Here is a 19,443-nt window from a genome sequence, read left to right as displayed (position 1 = left end):
ATTAAAATTTATATTTGTAGCCTAATTGGATTTTGGCTTTAATTAGAGAACTATACACTCACATTAATGTGTGCCCTATGTGCCGAACTCATATATAGTATTATGTGAGAATAATGTGTATTGTACCCTGGATACACTAAATATTTACTTCTTAATCCTAGGAGATTGATTTGGCAGTGGCACAGCATCTGGATTTCTTTGATGTTCCAGGCCCCAAATAATTTGAAATTTAGATTTTCAATACGCACTCCTTCCTGATATACTGAAGGTTAATACACTATGAAATTTGTTGGTCTCTTAGGATATGTTTGGTTGAGTGGATTTTAGGGAGGATGAAAAAAAAAAAAAAAAAAAAAAAAAAAAAAAAAAAAAAAAAAAGTGGAAAATAGGAGAGAAAATTAGTGGAAATGGTGTTTGGTCGAGAGGGAGAGGGGGAGAGAAAAGTGGTGAGGTCCAGTTGTTTTTTATCTATGCCCACCAAAATTCAATCTCTTCAAAATAGAGAGAAAATGAGAAAAACGTGTGTTGGACAAAATTGTCCTTCTCCATCCAATATCCAACTTTTTGTCTTTTTCTACTTTTTGCCTTCCCCCTCCCCCCCCTTTTTTTATTTTTTTTTATTTATTTACTTGGATAAAATTTCTTCTTGTTTGCATAGTACATTGACGTTGGTTTGGTTTTAGTTTTTTTTTTTTTTTTTGTGGATAAAATTTGCACAATACACGTTGGTTCTTTTTGTTTGTTTTTATCTTTTTTTTTTTTTAATATCCTTTTAGTATTTGCTTATTTTATAAATAAAAAAAATTAAAGTTTCCATACAAATTTTTTTTTAATAATAAATGTGTTACTTTTTGTTTATATATTTAGTATTTGCTTATATGGTGCAACAGCAGTTGTGGTCAAGTGGAGTCTGCATTCGCGCTAGTCTTTGCTGGTCCAATCTTCGACTGGATGGAGCTCAGCGGCGGCGTAAGCTCTAAGGGCATTTTCTTAAAAATATATATAAATATTTAGGGTATGTTTGGTATACCGAATGTAAATTACATTAGGAATAGTAATCTTTATTAATGGAAATAGAAAACATTATAATGGAATAACTATTACTATCCATAAGTTTGATTGTTACATATAGAAAGCTTGTAAAAGATAATATATAAGGAAACTTTATATTTTTGGAAATATATTAATTTTAAAAGCTATTATATGCACTAAAGAATAACTATTACATCCATTTTAAAGAGGAATAGCTATTCTTCAATTTAAAGAATAGTTATTCCAATGTAATAACTAATCCATGTAATAAAGATGTAACCAAATGACCGAATTACTATTACACATGAATAATTATTTCATTACAGGTGCTATTACAGCATACCAACCGTACCCTCAGTTTTTGATTAAAATAATTTTGATGCTCGTAATCTTGTATTTTGGAGGAACTATGGGCCAACGGATGGGCCAAATTCTATTTTTATTTTTGGGTTCTTTATATCAAAATTTTCTTTTTGGGTTTTGAAATTGATATTTGTACGTGCAAGTTAGATTTTTAGATGTTAAAATGTGTGTGACCTAATAGTCTAATAGTACATTTGGGTGTTAAAACTTGGCGAGTGATAAAAATGTGAACTTTACCACCAAATCATCAAAAGGAAGACCATGGTAGAACAAAGAACGTAAAGAACAAGGTATAGGTGGAAAACCCTATCAACGAGGTGAAAAACCACGGTAGGCGAAGGACAGAATATCCTTCACCCTTAAAAGTTGTGCAATAATATGGAAAGTTTAAGGTTACACAATGTTGTTCTTCCTAGGCACCTATTCTTCTCTGCCTTTCTTTCCTACCCAAATTTTCTACCTCCCTCCATGGCTCAGTAGCATTCTCCTCTTATGAATGGGGAGTGCTACTAGATGTACAATAACAGGTGTCTCACTCTCATTCCTCCCCACAAATCCTAATACAACTACTATACTATATTATGGCTGGAGGAGAGAGAGAAACCGTTTCTGACCAGAGTAGTGAGATGAAAGGTGGCTCTGCTACATCGTGAGGGACAAGCATCAACAGGGAAAGGGACTGCATGGATCTTGAGAGCATTGCACGTGTCTTTTGCAGTGGTCCAGCTTGGTACTAACCAATGAGGGGTATTCTACAACCTCTGACAAATAGAGGCTGAATTCCCTTTCATGGTAGGGCTCGGTGCCCATGCTAGACTGTGCACTTCTCTTCCCCTAATGGTGATCATGCCGTTGGCACGAGCCGAAGGCACAGCTCCCCTCACCAAAATCCTTCTTCTTTTGTCTCATGGTTTGTCCATGTGTAGGGTCTAGATGTAGCCAAGTCAGCACGTTTACTTGCACTGGCTTGTATACTGTACAACATTCATATTTTTTTTTCATTGAAAATTCTAAGGGGGCCAGTAACTAAATTACTCTTTAATATAAAGATAATTTCTTCTTTTAGTCCTATAGTTAAGGGAAATTTTGAAAATCCAGGAGGGGGGACATGGTGTAGACATCTCATTTTATACCTCTTACAACCCGAGCCCTTGTTCTCCAATGACGACATCACTCGGAGGCCCAAGGTTGGCTAGGATCCAATCTCATAAAATCTTGACTTGAGAGTTATTTTTGGAAAATAAAAGTTATTTTGGAAAAGAAAAAGTGTAGAAAAAACTCTAAGTGTGCATACACATACACGCATATGCACACGCACACTTATGGCATGCGCATGCATGTCCCGAGTATGTGCATGCTTCTAGGGTTCCAGAATACATATAAGGAAATTTTTGGACATAATTTCATGTAGAGTGAATCCCACATCGTTTGAAAGTATTTGCTTGAGTAATAAATTTAAGCCATTCTTAATAGACTTGTTTATTAGTTATATAAGTATATTTGATAATAATAATAATAATTTAGACAGATTTACTTCATTTGTTTGGTTTTATTTGACAGCATGAATTTTAAGCGTTTGCATTTTTTAGATGTTATATAACTGGATTATTAATTATTAAATTTAATATTCAGGTTTTAAAAGTATAAGTAATTTACAATTGATGCATATTTTAAAAGAAAACACGTTCAAAATTGAAAAAATATTGTTTAAGGTATGAGTAACTTATGGGGAATACAAAGTATCTCAAAGTTTGGCCATATCAACATAAAAGTGAGAATTATAAACCGTCTAAAAATGAAAAGCATTGTCATAGATTTTGGTCTAGTTGGTTTGAGAATTTTCTTCATGGCTAGAATCCATCTGGATTAGGTGTTTTAAAAAAAGCGTTTTTAAAATGAGCGTTTTAATATATATATACTTTTTAAAGTTACACTTGAGCGTTTGGTAAAATATGTTACTCTAAAATTGTTGTTTTGAGCAAATTACAAAAAAGGACTTGACAGAAAAATACTGTAATGATAATAATAATAGTAATAATTATATATATATATATATTTAATGATGTAATAATAAGAAAACGTCCCATAAAAAATTGAATAATAATAATAATAATAATAATAATAATAATATATGTTGTAATAATAAGAAAACGTCCCATAAAAAAATTTGAATAATTATTATTATTATTATTATTATTATTATTATTATATTTAATAGTGTAATTTATTTTTGTTATTATAATAATAAAAGAGTGCACAAGAAGGACACCTAATTTTTATCTTTCCCAATGTCTATTTCCGACCACAAGCTTCTCTTTCACTTGTTGAGTAGCTGGACAAAAATCTTCTACTCCAACCACATGGTCCGCATCTAACTTTAGTAATTTCTAAACCAATTCATTTCTCTAGATTCATCTTCTTCGCGTCACCCACAACTTCATCCATACTAAAATAATTTTTCTTTCACTCCAATTTTTGCTTGCCTAGAATATTCAATTCATGAAAAAAAAAAAAAAAAAAAAAAAAAAAAAAAAAAAAAACCTAGAGAGAAGAAACTAAAGCGAAGCCGAGTGGAATTAGATAGAGGCAAGGCATAGAGGAGACAGATGATAGCAAAGGTAGCAGGCAACGCATTAGTATTTGTGAGGATATTTTAGGAATTTCAAACTTCAACCGACTATGGTTGAGTTTGGATTGCATGAAAAATGAAACTCTTTATGTTTGGCGTTTTTTTTTGTGGGTCCTGTGCACGGTTCACAAGATTCACAAGTACAGATTTCAGCAAATGTTAAGTTAAAACTGAGTCTTACAACACTATTCACATATTTAAAAATTATTTTGTTATAGTGTTTTCAGTTTTCAGTAATAAGCGGTATCCAAACAACCACTATGATAGTTGCGTTTTTTACCTGTGTTTTTTTAAAAGCCACCCACCACTGTGTTTTGCAAACGTATTTTTCAAAGTTTATAAAAACATGATTGTTCAAAAAATGCAATGCCAAACGCATAGCTTCCAACGTTTTTGATCAAAAACGCGTGTTTTTATTTAGAAAACACCCCACCAAAGTTAGATGTGAGAGAAAAGAAATGAAGAATTTATGTGGGACTTCCTAAGGTTGGCCCCCTAGAAAAATTCCTGGCTTCACCACTGATTAAGTTACGAAGTGTGCCATTGAATAACATTTATGGAATTGAAGTTTTATTGGAGATGGAAAATTTTCTGTTATAGCATAAAGTCAAACTTATAGTGGTAGTTGTGTGTGTTATGTGATGCTTGCAGATATGATAGCCTTGTTGGCATCAAGGGCACAGTGTCAAGAAATCGCCCTAATAAGAATGATGAGACCATGGATGAGAAGTTCGGGTATAATTGTGGGGAAATTGGGCATTCATTTGCTCAATGCCCCTAACCTTTTTATGTTGTTATTCACCTTTTGGGTTACTTTGTATCATTTTAAGTTTCTCTTAGGATTATGTATGTTGTTATTCACCTTTTGGGTTACTTTGTATCATTTCAAGTTTCTCTTAGGATTGTGTATTCACAGTTCACACAGTCAATTTAGATCTATTCTTTTAATTGTTGCATTGAGTGATACTTCACATTGCATTGTCTTAATGTACGAATTTCAGTTCAAGTTAACATAACATTTTTTTTAAAAGAATAATTTAAGGTGACTTTACAACTAATTGATAGCTCATCTATATTAAAAGTTTTTTAAAATTTTCACTTTTAAGTCACTTTTTTTTTTCTTGAGAAGATTAAGTCATTTTATTAATCCTCTTATTAATCCTTACGCTAATAGTGTGTTTGGCTCCAAATTAAAAAGCCAGCTCATTTTTGCTACTATTCATGGGTCCGATTGCACTTTTTGGTACTATTCATGAGTCTTACTATACTATTTCTGCTAACTTTAACTTTTGTCTACAGTACTTTCAGCAAAAAGTTTTCAATTTTAGCAAAATAAGTGAACCCCAAATAGACCCTAAGAATTGATTGTATTTTGGGATTTGTTGTAAATAAGATATTTGGACTTTGGAGTTGTCCCTCTAAATCTTGATTTTTCTTTTTTCTTTTTTTGGTGGTAATTGATAAATGATATACACACTATGCACTTCTACATTGCTTACGTATAAAAGCATATCTTTGGTTTATTTGCGTCTAGGCGAAAACAATAAATGTATTTGCCAAGAGTTTTTTTACCTCAATTGATATTTCTTGGTGTATCCAACAGAGGCATCCAAGATTCAAACTTCATTATATCACTCCTGGCTATATCAGTAATTGACAAATGTGTAACCCCATTGGACAAACACAAAAACCCCAAATTTAAATGAATGAATTTTTTAAACATAAACCCATTTGATACTCTACTTGGTAGCACTATTATTTTTAGTATTATTCAAGGGTGCATGATGGATTATGTCCAAGGGAATCAATTCTATACCGTACCAATTGGTACGGTCAAAATTTTTCGTACAGATGACTAAGTCAGTACATAAATGGGTTTGTTTCGTTCCGGTTAAAATGTCAGCATGTATTGGGTCATTTCAGCCATACCGGAGTATAATCGAATTTCGGCCAAAATATTAGTATCGGACCGAAACAGAAAAAACACAAGTTTCAGATCTGAAACTATCAGGGACTTATTAGCTTGTTGTGCTCATGTCACCACCTCTATCGTCAGAACATTTCCGCCATGTTTCCCAGACCAAATGCCCTTTCTTCTTCTTTTTCTTTAGCCCATTTCATAGATCTGTTCCTCCACTATTTCCTCTTTCTTTGTTCACCCATTGCCCCTTGATTCATAGTATTCTTATGTTTCTTTTTCAATTTGCCTCTTCATTTTATTTTTGTCATTTAGCTTTTTTGTTTTATGTGCTTCAACCACAACCACACATGTGAAGGTCACTCCAATTTCTTTCTTTTTTTTTTCTTTTTTTTTGGTGAAAAGGAAATATTTATAAACTAAAAATCAGAAACAGGAGCATTGCTGCACTGATACAAAGTCCTAGCAACGTCTAGGCTCAATAACAGAGCAACGTCTGCTGGGGGGGAATCAAATACCTCAAAATCATGAGGAAGAAATGCTCCCCTCCTAGCTAGTGTATTTGCACATTTGTTAACCTCTTTATAGCAGTGTTGAATTTGTACTCTTGGGATTCTAGACATTCCTTCTCCACAATCAGCAACAATAGTGTTATTTCCATTCAGGTTGTAACTTGCATTCTTTATATAGCGGTAATCTTAAAACGGTACACTAGTATTAGTTAGTACCAAAATATTTCGTTCCCTAGCCAAACAGAAACACCCTCTGATATGAAATTGACTCCCTTGATTATGCCACTTGCATATGCCTTCATTTTGGTTTTTTTTTTTTTAATTTTTTAAATGAAAAACTTATGTGAATAGTGCACAAACTAACATGTTTATATCTTTCATAAAAAATTAAAAATAAATAAATAAAAGTTGAAGCGTGCGATAATGCTAGTATATAGTAAATAGATGAAGTCATCCTATCCCTCTAACACCACAAAAAATATCATAACTCCATATACTGTTAGAAAAAATTAATTTCAGAAAATAAGAACAAATAAAGAGAGTGAGAGACATAAGGACTTCATGAAATAAGAATGAATGTAAAAGAAAATATATATACTGAAAATACCCAAAACAAAAGGAGAGAAATTATGGATTTCATCTTATTTTTGTTGTTGAGTTTGAGTTGTTTGTCTTAAAGCATTCCTCCTTATATCCTTGCCCATTCAGCGACAGGCATATAACCCAATTGAAATCCTTCTTCTGGAATAGAGCAATGCGAACTGCAGGGTGATTATCTCTTCCCACTCTACCTAATTCTTGGTAATTGCTTTCAATTGATTTGGACATTGTAAAGTGAATGACAAATCACTGAACTTCGAAAAGAGAAATTTATAGTTACATATCTTTTAAGTAAATCAAACTCAAAATCAACTCTGTCGTAAGCTTGGTACTACTATAAAAGGTTGAGACACCAATGTAAAACACACACGCACAAATATGAAGAATTTGAATAATGATCAATATTCACCTAGTGTGAGTAGCAATTCTTACTCCATCTAAAGCTTTGGTGTGATGCCTGATTGACCAATTCATCTGTTAAATCTAACACTTTTCCAACCTAAATCAAGCATGCCAATTTTTAATCAATTACCAATTTGTTGCTATCCTTATCTTTGTAGCTCTTTAAATCAGCTTTTTACTTTGTATCGAAATAATAAGGGCTCATTTGGTTTGGCCATGACTCAATTTTCATAACTCATAACTCAAACTCAAAACTTATAACTCATAACCCAAACCTCATTTTATCTCAAAAACTCCAAAATTTCTTGTTTGGTCACATAACCCAATCACATAACTCACATTTTGCCACCATAACTCATATTTCAGAAACTAAAAACACCAAAAACTCATATTTTAGAAACTAAAAACACCAAAATTCTGTTTTCAGTTTCCATCATTTATCACTGAAATTTTTGAGTTTTGAGTGATGGAAACATCACCCAAAAACTAAGCCAAACAAGATTTTTTCGGTGGGACCCACGCGTTTTGGAAACTCAATGATATTACTCAAAATCATGGTAATCCAAACAAACCCTAAATCATCAGTCCCTAGCTAGAATAAATAGAGGCATTCAACTAAAATAACCAAGAATCATTATAAACAGAGGTATTCAAGATTCAACTTAAATAACTAAGACTCATTATAATGTAGCCATTGAAGATTCGTATAGAAGTCAAGCATTCATACAAATGGCACTATCTAAAAGCACAAAAATTTCATAGAATTTAAGCAATAATGGATCTTGGTGATTCTTAAATCAACTAAAATATATATTAGATATGGATTAACTTTTAAGCAATAATGATCATCTATATCTATATCTATATCTATATCTATATATTACTAAAAGTTAAAGCATAGTATTTATTGTTGTTACGATCCTGTTAAGGCACATCAGCAATCATGTCATTCATTTATTTTTTATATTTTCTTTTTTCTATTTAAACTTTTCTTCCTCCTATTTTCCACAAAAAAAAAAAAAAAAACTCTTCTTCTCTCTATTAGTTCACACACCTACTATTACACTTCTTCCAACCTTTTCCTTTTCCTTTTTGCCTCTTTATTTCCCCACTACTTTACCGTTATACTTCTTTCCTCTTTTTTATATTTTGACTCTTCTTCTACCAATTTTATTTTGTATAAATTTGATATTGCTTTTCCATTCAATTCATATTTTTCCCATACAAAACTGCTCTCTCTCTCTCTCTCTCTCTCTCTCTCTCTCTCTCTCTCTCTCTCTCTCTCTCTCTCTCTCTCTCTCTCTCTCTCTCTCTCTCTCTCTCTCTCATTAAGAAAGATTTTAGTTATTTTTATATTTTTGAGAAAGATTATAGACTTTATTTTATAACCCCCGTATATAATTTTTTTTTTTTTCTTTTGTATTTAACGGTACCTAGATATCAGAGAATACTGAGCCTCGACCACACGAACGAAAGCAGGAAAATATGACCAAACTCAGAAAATGTTTCTTCTACCACTAATCCTCATTGGCGCTTCCATGTGCATCATCGCTCAAGATATTTCCTCTTTCATCATTCTCTCATTGTTTTCCTCCTCAAAATGATTTCACCTTCTTTTCTTCATCACCATCTCCATATGTCCCCAAGACTGATTCTGAAAAGCCTTCCAAACTCATGCAAAACTCTTTCAACTACTCCTCTCGCCTTTCATATCGATTCTCAGCTGTGGAAGATCATTATGATGACGATGATGATGATGATGATGAAACCAGTGATAATTGCAGCTTTGACGAAGCTGTCGCACTCTTCAATGACAGAGAATACTATAAATGCCATGACTATCTTGAAGCTCTGTGGAACATGGCCCAAGAGCCTACCAGAACTCTTATTCATGGCATTCTACAATGTGCTGTAGGATTTCATCACCTCTTTAACCAGGTTGATACTTCATTTGTAGGTTTAGCTTTATTAATATATTGGTTTATTTTACTTACTTTCTTTTTTTTCAAAATTTGGTTATTGGGTTTTGATGGTTTGTGGTCAATTAGAACCATAAAGGAGCCATGATGGAGCTAGGAGAGGGACTCTGTAAGTTAAGAAAGATGAATTTTGTGAGTGGACCATTTCATCAGTTTGAGCAAGAGATTTCTGCGGTTCTGGATTTTATTTACCAGACCCAGATTGAGTTAGCTGCCTGTGAGTGAGTCTATATCCAATTTTTTTTTTCTTTTTTGCTAGTAAGTATATTTATCCCATTTCCATTGCTTTAAAGTTTTAAGTTATTATTGCAGCAGGCATCCCATTAGCTAAACAACATAAATAATAATCCTATGGTTGTGAGTCTTGTGACTACTGACTAGTTGGTTAGAAATTAGAATTCAATTGGAATTCTAGCTCTTTTATTTATTTATCTTTTTCAGAACCAATAGGATTTTAACCAATGACATCCACTTTATAATCAATTTTGTTTATCATACAACTAAAACACCAATTAATTCTTAGTGTAGATGAGATTCGAAGTTTTGAATCCAAGTCCATTATACAGTTGGAATTGTAGCTTTAAGGTGCCTTCTTTATCACAAGGAATGCAGTGGAGATAAATATACACAAATTAGTTGTCTCCCTTGAACACCTTGGCCTTGAATTCATTATTGTGTGTTTGTCTTAATTTATCAGAAACCACATAAAAGACCTGAACTTTATACAATGTTTCATAATAGGTATTAAGTATTTATATTTGTCAATTAAAGACTTGAATTAAATCATTTCAATTTAAGACCTCTATCTATTTCTATTAATCTAAACAGTAACAGAGCATATAAAAGTGGAAAACCCATTTATTAAATTTTGCATTCCGCCTAGGCCCTTGCTAATAAATCAATTTGATAACCATTGAACAGAGAGCAGTAATGAAAAAGTTTCGCTTATGGCCTGTTTGGGAGTTTAGAGAGGGAGAAGAGTAGAGGGGAGTAGAGGGGAGGGGAGTAGTGGGGAGGAGAGTAGAGGAGAATGATTACCCTCCACCTTGTTTGGATGTTTTTATAATTAGTAAGGGGGAAGGGAGTAATTAGCCCTTCCCCTTGTTTTTAACATTGCAATTTTATAAATATAATAAGGGTAAATTAGGTAATTTACTTTATAAATAATTTTATGTGCTCTACTCTCCCTCCAAATCTCTCCAATTTGGGGGAATTAAAAATGAGGGGGTTGGAGGTAGTTGAAACCCCTCCAAACCCCTCCAAATCCCTCCCCCTCCTTCCTTAAAAAACTCCCAAACAAGGTAATTGAATTACTCCCCTTCCCTCTACTCTACTCCCCCTCCTTTTTTAAACATCCAAACATGCCATTAGAGTGAGAAAGTGATTACCAATATTTTTAAACAATAAAATTTCAAAAGATTGAATTTATCAAACAACTAAAAAGGTTAAGGTGGACCCAAAAAAGAAAAGATTCAGGTGATTCAAATAAATAAAAAATGAAGAATAAGTCTTTCAACATTTGGGGGGATTGGGGATGAGAACGAGTGGAAATCTTGGGCTTTAATAAGTTGGGTGTATATGATAAGATGGGCCAGGGTTATTATGGGTAATTCAGATTGTAATGAGTCAATTTGGGTTTTTTCTTTGTCAATCTGTGTCTAATTTTTGGTCCTTCGGTTTCTTCTATGTAGCATCTAACTAAATCCGATTTTGTTCGTACCATGTTATCTAGTCATAACTCACTGAGAAACCCTGCATACAGCCTAACAGTACAAACCTCAACTCCTTTCCACATCCTCTAAGTCTCAATAATGAATTGGAAGGCTATTTTTTTTTTTATTAGGGTTTTGATTATCTTACGTCCACTATTTTACATTTTTTTTTTATGTGTGTGGGCCTTTTTTGTAAGTGTTGGGCTGGGCCGCCTGCCGTTACACTAAGCCCAAAGTTTTCTGGATCGAGAAGTTGGGACCGGTCCAAGAGTAAACCTTCTTGGTCCGGCTTGTGCACAAATAATGCCCTTGTTGGTCAGGTCTTGATCGTACACTTACGGTAAGCAGAACTATCATGTTAACTACAACAAGCAGATATAATGGAGATAATAATAAGAATTTAGGCAAAATAGTTAGTGGGCCTTAATGATGGGTGCCCGTCTTACACGATATTAACAAAATAATGAGTATTAGATGGAGAATAAGGAGCATGTTAAAGAAAAACAAATGTCCGCCGGCCGCGTTAAGCCGTTCTACGAAGTTTGTGTCAGGAAGGGAAACCACTCCTTCAACACAACTAATCTCTCTGAAGAGGAAATTAGCTGCTTTAAAGGAAATGGCCTAAGTGACTTGGGTTGAATGCAGTTTCCTCCTTTCATTATCAGAGAGCATGGGTTGGAAAGGGAGAGGGAGATTAACCCATTCGGTGCATGTCAGTTACTCTATTCCCTCTGCCTCTCTCTTACTTCTTTTCTTTTCCGTTTTTCTTTTGTCTTTCTTTCTTATTTTTACTCTCTTTTTCTTTTCGTTTTCTCTCGTTCCCCTGTTTTCTTTGTGATTCTAGCGACTATCTTACAGAGATTTTCCCCCGTTCCTCCCTCCGTCCTCTTAGCCGTGCACAGTAGGGCTCCTTATATAGGGCCAACCGTGCTTGGTTTTTTATCATTTTAGCCCTTAACCGTTTTTGTCTGACATGGGTTCCTTTGCTGACCGTCACTAACTGGTCAGTCACCCAGTCAGCGCCTCTCCACCTCAAACAAAGAAGACTCTTTTGTTTTGCTTGCTGCTCGTGGCATTCTTATCTGCTACGGTGTGAATACTCTCATTCCCTCTACCTCTCTCAGCATGCACCTGATGGTTCCCACCCAACTTTACCTCTTTTGGGTTGTACGTCATCCCCGCAGGACAGTACTTCCAAAAGGGCTTGAGCAGGAAACATGAAAATGGGTTCTTCCCCCTCCCCACCGCCAAACCATACCCCCTTTCCCTCTGACCCGTGACCTCACCATTTCCTATATTGGCTAGGTACAGGCTGGTGGTGCTTGGGCCTTGCGCGTGCTTTGCCTTCATGCTTGTTCAAAACTCTGCCTGCTGCTCATCTGTCTGCCGCGGTCTGAACGTCAAACTGCCCAGTCTGCTGCTCGTTTTTGGCTTCTTTTGGCATAGGCTGTTTTGCCTAACTCCCCACTTATGGCCCGCATCTTCTAAGGGCTGGGCCTTTCCCGATTGTGGGTTGTTCCATGTCTTTATTCCCAACTCCTGTTACTTGTTTCTTGCCACACAATTCTATTATGCTTGCTGTGGGGTCTACTTGACCCAAGCCTGCTGGGCCACCTTAAACCTTTTCTGTTTATTCTTCCTCCAAAGACCCAATGATCTTACTGGGCCTTTTGCTACTCGTGGGCTCCCTTGTCCCACCTACTTCATTTGGGCGTCCTTGGCCCACTTATTCTCTTGGGCGTCCTGGGCCCTTTTTCAATTCTATGTTTCCCATGGGCTTTTACTAACTTCTTGGGCTTCCTCGGCCCAAGTACTTCTCACCTTTCTTTTGGAGCTCATGGGTTTTCCACAGCCCCTTACTTTCTTTACTTGCACTACTTTGGGCCTACTGCAGCAACTGTGGCCCATTCTCACTTTTTCACGTCCATATAGCTCATGGGTTTGTTGTTACTTTCTTCCAGGCCCTTTTAGGCCCACTATCCGTTATCCTTGCCACTTAGCTTAATGGCACTCCATACTACTTTTTTTTGCTCATGACTTTGGGCCTACTTCCCTGCTGGGCTCGTAAAAATGAGCATCTACAATATGTTTACTTTTATGTATTAAAATATGGACATTCCTGCATTAAGGCGAAAATGGGCAAATGCCCATTTCGCGCAAAAAAAAAGGGGCAAATGCCCCCTTTCTCAAACTAATTAGAAAAATGCCTCTCTTTTAAAACTCGATTTTCTCAAAATCGAGTTTTAAAAAAAAAAATCGGAAACCCTATAGCGACGTTTTAAGGAGCTTATAGTGACATTTTAAGGACCTATAGCGACGTTTTACCTTTAACTCGATTTCATGAAGCTCAAGTTTCAAAACGCCGCTATAGGCTCCTTAAAACATTGCTATAGGCTCCTTAAAACGTTGCTATAGGGTTTAACTCGATTTTGAAAAAATCGAGTTTCAAAAAAGAGACATTTCTCTAATTAGTTTGGGAAATGGGGCATAATGCTGTTTTTTTTTTTTTTTTTTTTTTTTTGCGCAAAAAGGGCATTTGCCCATTTTGACCCCTGCATCAATTATGGATATGTTTGTGAAATAGTGGATACATATAATTTTTTTTACATCCACTTTATGTATTAAAATATAAACATTCTCCCATCAATTATGAATATGTTTGTGAAATAGTATATATATATATATATATATATATATATATATATATCAGTGCTTAAGCCCTATAAGAAAAGTATCTATTATCGTTTATAGACCAAATTCAATGGCTATTCAGTGATTGACCCCTACAACAAAAGAAGAGCACCAATGATGTGGATTGTTGTGGTTGGGCTAACTAGGACACATTGTTGGAATTGCATGTTGACATATTACAATTGATACGCTCCTAAGTAACTAATCAATCTGTGTTATATTGTAGTGATAAATCTAACACTTCGATCTTATTGGTATGAAGGAAATGGCTGATTATATTTCCTGGATTTTGACAGGCACTGATGATCTTTGTCTTACAATGGATAGATCAGAGAGATCATACCAACTTCTTGGGGGCTACGGCGCTGGATAGCATCTATATAGTCTTCAAAGTGACCTTAATCAAATAGTGTACATTATGTTCTACCCCCAGAGGTCCTATGGTACCAATATGGTACCAAGGGTAAAGCTTCCGATCCTTAATGGTACCAAAGAACACCTCCTGGCCTTCGAGTATAGATGAATTTATGCTAAAAGCAATTGTGTAGTTTTTTTTTTTTTTTATAAACAACAATTATGTAGTTATTGTAGATATTAGTTGGTTGATGAGCTTATTAAAATTAGATCCCACTTACAATAAGGTAGAGTTAGGGCATTTTATACTCTCACATATGTTATTTCACATCCATTTTCATGGTTTAAAATGCGGTCATTTTCACATCAATTGTGCATATTGATGTGTACAAAGTAGTGTATAGAAATGATTACTCTTCTTACGATTGAATATTGGAATCCATCGTACTTCGCCCATCCCTTTTAAATAAGCTTGAAACTTTCTCTTTCTAAAATTTCATTTTGGATTAAGACTACTCTTCTTTCGATTGAATATTGGAATCTAACATATTGGAGTTGGTAGGTATTTATTCTGCTCCATCACTAAGAACCAACAAAGAATTGGTTATGCACTTATGCTCCGCTATTTGATGTGGATTTGGGGATAGCAATTGCATGGAAGCTACCATTGAGTATTGGCGACTCCACCCCTATGTGATAAATGCAAGCTATTTCATAAGGTTATGGCAAGACCTAAGGAGTCTAGGAAGGCTAATGGTTTTGAAGAAGATAGGAGGGAGTCATGGTATTGCCCTTGACAAAGTTTTCCACCAACTTGTTACAAGACATTATGAACATGCTTAACTCCTTTACAATGTCAGCAAACCACGTAATTAGAAACTCTAATTTTTGTGGTCTTAGCAAGAATGAGCTCTTTTGTGTAATCAAGAAGGAATTAGACCAAAATTACCTTGAGTTTAATATAAACTCTTTTCAATGCAGCTAATCAAGTCAACACAATACATCTTTCTCAACAAAAACAACAACAACAACGACAACAACAACAAAAAGAATTATTCTCATCTTGTCTATCCTTCCCTCTCCTCTCCTCCATCTCCCTCTCTTCCAAACATATCCTTATATGACAAGTTTCTCTTCCATTGCTCTTAGTGCCTTCTAGCATGAATCCACAAGCTATACTTATTTTTAAAAATATTATTTATTATACGATTAAAGTCACATAAATAATCTTGGTTACTCTCAATAATAGCATTCAATATAGGGACACAATTTTTAAAGCGGTCAATAATGTAAAAAAAATAGTGATCCATGTAAAAGTAATTGTCTATCACTATAGTTAACTACTTTAGCAAGTTGTGAAGGAAAAAAGAAATGGAAAAATTACACTTTGCCCACCTGTAGTTTGTCAGAAAAAAAAACTTTGCCTACTTGTTCAAAAATTAGTTTTTTACCCACCTAAAATTAGCTTTGATTATCTCCTGTTACCCACCTCTGTTAAAAGCAGAAGTAAATTTGTATAAATGTTACCCTTTTATATCTCTCTCCTCTCAAAACATAAAAAACTAAAAAAATCAAGGGAAAAGAAAATCTAAAAGCTAGGTTTTGTAAAAATTAAAACCTAACTTTTACATATTCTTTTCATGTATCAACTTTTAGATCTTAAATTTTAACACATTAAAAATCTTATTCCAATCCTCCCCACTGTCTTTCTTGCACCACTTCTCTAGATGTGGACTTCCTTCAATGCTCAATGTTTTGAGTGCCGTAAGATTCTACAGCTCATCTGGTATAGACGCTAGATTAGGGCAGTACAAAAATCCCAAATATGAAAGCGATGAAAGGCATCCAATCTGCTTCAACAGAGAAGACAAATCTTCACATCTACTAATTTGCAGAGAACAAAGAGCAGTTAGATGTTGAATACCCTGTGGCAATGAAATTAACTTCGGACACTCCTCAATATATAAATCCTCAACTGCAATTAAATATTGAATTCCCTCAAACAAAGAGCAGAATTTGTTGCTGCTCGAAATGGTTAAAATCCGTAGTGAAGATAAGCCCTGCAAACCATTCATTGGTAAGGACAAAAAATTATTACACTCCCATATGTACAGTTTTCATAATGAATGTGAGTTCTAGAGTCCTTTTGGAAGACTTTCGATCTTGTCGCAACATTCAAGACTAAATTCATTCAACACAGAAAGATTATCCAACTGATTAGTCAGTAGTGACTTAAGATTAGGCAACCTGGAAATCATTAAGATCTCAAGCATTTTATGATTTTGCAACAGTCCATCTAGAAGAACTGTCAATTTATCATCCATCTCTTCAATCACAAGGGAAGAAAGCAAAGAGAGATTCATCACTGACCTAATTAACATTGCATTGTTTCTACTCATTATCAAATCTATAATGGAAGGAATTATAGGAATTTCAACTAACTTTGGGCACTCAGTGATATTAAATGTGCTTAGGCAGGGAAAATTTTCTCTTCGATCCATTCATTGTTCTCCATTCCTCCAAATCATGCATCCACATAATTCTAAGGGCAATATGTTAAAATAGAAGATTTAAAAGTTGATACATGAAAAGATGTAAAAGTTAGGTTTTAATTTTCACAAAACCTAGCTTTTAAATCTTCTTTTAATTTATTTTGTTTTTATATTTTGAGAGGAGAGAGACATAAAAGGGTAAAAAATACAAATTTACCCCTATTTTTAACAGATGTGGGTAACGGGAGACAAATGGAGCTAACTTCAAGTGGGTAAAGTGTCAATTTTTAATCCATAAGGAGGTAAAATGTTTTTTAAGCAAACTACACATGAATAAAGTGTAATTTTCCCTAAAATATTTGAAAAGTGTTGCACATCACATAGCACATCACTAGTAAATACAAACAGGGGTACTAATATGACTTTTACTTTATTTTAAAATCACTTCAACGGTTGCACGACTATATGTGGTATTTGGAAGTGATCCGTTAAACCAAAATCTGCCATGAGAAGCCATACATGAGTGAGTAGCTCCCCTCCCCGTCTAAGTTACTTGAGCATGAAGTCTTCCTTTACATTGGCTAGCAGCATGACCCAACATTTCCAGCCAAACATCTTTAACTAGTCCCAAACCCCGCGCATTGTACTTGATAAATTTTTTAGAGTGGTCTTATTAAATTTATTTATTATTTCATTTTAGACTAACTTAATAAATAGTAATGTAATTCATATTTTAATTTATTATAGAGACAATCACAAATTTAATATATATATATATATATATATATATATTATTTTTGTCGTACCAAATCAAAACAATACAATTTTTCTCAAGAATTCAAAAGGTAAGTTAGTGAAAATATTAATTTTTTAATAAAATTTATTTATAATATTTTGTGTACCATTAAAAATTATATAAAATCTAAAAAAATTTCTTTTAGTTTTGATCAAACTTTCTCAAACCAGAAATTTTTTACCATACAATCAGAAACACCGAGAAACTTATCTAAAAAATTAATAAAACTCAACAAAACTACAATTAAAAAAAATAAAAATAAAAGATTGCAAATCTTTTTCCTTAAAAAATAAGAACCAAGAGTACAATTCCAAAGGGGAAATGCAGAGAATTTTTTATAAAAAAAAAGTATTGTGTTAATATTGTCGTAAACTAATCTAACATATAATCCAACATATGAAAAATGAATAGATAAATAAATAATTTTAAACACAAAATAGAATTTATTTTCTTAGAAACCTCAAAGAACACACTAATGCAATAAAGAAGATGAAAACAATATAAAATATTCGTAAACGCTTAAAACAATTACTTAAACATCTAAGAAATCATATAATAAAGACAAAACAATTTTCCACTAATATATCAAACATAATATTTACAAATAGTGAAAAGAAATTACACAAAGACCATTGTCTTTAACTACACTAACAGTTCTTCATTGGCTTGTTCAAATTATCCTGTTGCTTTCCAAATAAACTAAAATTTGACAACAATACAAAATATAACATATTACAATATGATTTTTCCCCAATTCAGATCAACATCAAACACCATTCATTAAAAGTATTTGGTGATGTAAATAAAATGATAAAAAAAAATACTTGCATCAAGGAACACATATGAATTAGTTAATAATAGGACAATAAGGGAACGAACTGCTAATAGGAGATCCTCGTATGGGCAGTGAATATTTTTTTATAGAAAATTTTTAAAAAATAGAATTCTAAACAACAAATATTCATCAATCTAAGATAGAGATACAGGGAAAATAAAAAATAAAAAATAAATCCAACAAAAAATGGAAAAAAAAATTTTGATTGAGAGAAAGAGAAATAACCTTTTTTGTATGGGAAAAATATACATAGAATGAGAGAGAATGGCAAATTTATAGTAAGATAATGGGAATAAGAAGAGTCAAAATAAAAAAAGATGAGTCAAAATAAAAGAAGATGAAGAGGCAAAATAATATATAAAATTAAAACCACCCAAGATGAATATATATATATATATATATATATATATATATATATATGAATACATATATATAGACAATACTTTTATTTGATTTTCCAATGATTTATTATATAGATTATAACATCAAAATTAAAGTAAATAAATATGTAAAGTAATCCGCCTAAGATGAATTTGTAAAGCCAATATATTTATATATTTAATATTGTAAAAAAATTAAAGATAAAAAATAAATACGAAAAGACTAATTATGTAGCCAATAACGTGACAATGCCAGTGCTCTTTAGCCACTCATTAACACAAAGTCTTAAGTATAGAATTAGATCATTTGTTTGCCACCTTGTGCTCTTTATTCTTGAATCATTACACATATATAATGCTTACAACAAAGCGACCACCTTGAAAACCGAATACATTGAGACCCTCACTCCATAGCGTTAAATTTATAATGCCTCAGAAAAAACTATTGAAAAGGGATCGAAAGAGGGGGAGAAATGGGGGAAGTTTTAAGGAGATTAATTCTTATTGCCATCTCATGGAATTATGCATGGAGAGGAACAAAACATTTTAGAAATACAACAACTTATTAGAATTGACAGCCAAATCTCTAAGAATTCTATCTATATGTGCACATTAATTTTTGAAGAACACACAGAAAATGCAATGTTTATTTGGATCCAAAAGGGCAAAACTCAAACAGATATTATTAATCTCATTTTGATGACTAAGGAGTCAAGACAGATAACAAATCCACCATCTGTAAATACGG

The sequence above is a fragment of the Castanea sativa genome, chromosome 7, assembly GCF_040712315.1.
Source record: "Castanea sativa cultivar Marrone di Chiusa Pesio chromosome 7, ASM4071231v1".
Classification (NCBI taxonomy): domain Eukaryota; kingdom Viridiplantae; phylum Streptophyta; class Magnoliopsida; order Fagales; family Fagaceae; genus Castanea; species Castanea sativa.
The sequence above is the reverse complement of the archived record's forward strand: the minus strand, read 5'-3'. Positions refer to the sequence as shown.